Consider the following 1398-nt stretch of genomic DNA (forward strand, 5'->3'; position numbering starts at 1 on the left):
TGATTCTATTTAATCACTTTATTCCCCTAACCACCTACAGGGAAGGGTCACTATGTCAAGCAATCCTGAATGGTATTTTGTGTGAATCAGGAACAAAGCTTTTAAAGGCCAGAGGTTTAGGAACATAAACCAGATGTGCTCATTTCAAAAAGTCTACTTAGTTTAGGGGAGTGGGGGGGAAAAGGTCAGCCTCTTAGATCTTTTAAAAATCTTACTGTCAAACACATTCCATGGAAACTAAGCATTTTGCTATTCTCAGAGTGGAGCTACACTGCCTCACTTTTTTCTTTGTGATGAAATATTTGCTCTAATCTGTATTGTACATGAGTCTTCTCTACACTTAGAATACAAGATTCTCAAAGATTTTTTTTTAATCATTTAAAAACTCCTAAAATATGTCAGACTTCTGAAACTTTCGATGGAAATGATGCTGAATCACTTTTTTAAATCGTCATTCTCCAAACAAATGTCTGACTTAAATGTTGATTCTCAATTGTTTGTGGAGCCTAAATCTAGGTCATAAAATGGCTATTAAAAAGAAGAATTTTATAAAGATATATTTATATAAAGTTGAATCCCTTCCATCTTTTTCATAGTAACAAATTAGATTTAAAAGGAATTTATTGAAATTCATACTTCAGTATTTCTGTAGAATATAAATTATGTTGAACTTTTGTTTAGAAAATTTTTATGAGTTGTGCATATAACTCATGTGGAAATAGGTAGTTCTTTATAGTAACATCACTGATTTACACTTTCCAAACTCCTAAAAGAAATTACGCCTGTGTCTAAGCTGCTACCCGGTTCCAATCTAATCTTACACCCAAAGGCAGCCTTGTGTCTATGTAGCAGTGTATGCACTGATGGCTTAGGGGCTTGGGCTGAATCCTACTTAGTAGCTATATGACCTTGTCAACTACAAAATGAGGGTAATAACATATTTCATGTGGTCAATAAGATTTAGTGAGAAACTGTATAATACTCTAACCTAGTGCCTCATACAACAGTGCCTGTATATTGAAAATACTCAATAAATTTAGGCACTCAATCCAACCCCCTAAATCAAGCAGTATCTCTGTTTAAGAAATAATGGTAGAGTTCAAACGGTATGGCTCAGTGGTTGAGCATCAACTTATCAAAAATTTGTACACTTGGGGGAGTCCCTCAGCCCAGCCTGTCTGTGCCCTCTCACAGCCTGGGACCCCTCAGGGGATAACGACCTGCTGGCTATCATGTTTCAATTCTGATTAGATCACACATCCCCAGGGATGTGGGCTTGATCCCCAGTAGGAAGCGTGAAACTGATCAATGATTCTCTCTCATCATTGATATTTCTATATATATCTCTCTCCCTATTCCTTCCTCTCTGAAATCAATAAAAACATATTTTTAAAACTA

This window comes from Myotis davidii, unplaced genomic scaffold, assembly GCF_000327345.1.
Source record: "Myotis davidii unplaced genomic scaffold, ASM32734v1 scaffold162, whole genome shotgun sequence".
Classification (NCBI taxonomy): Eukaryota; Metazoa; Chordata; class Mammalia; order Chiroptera; family Vespertilionidae; genus Myotis; species Myotis davidii.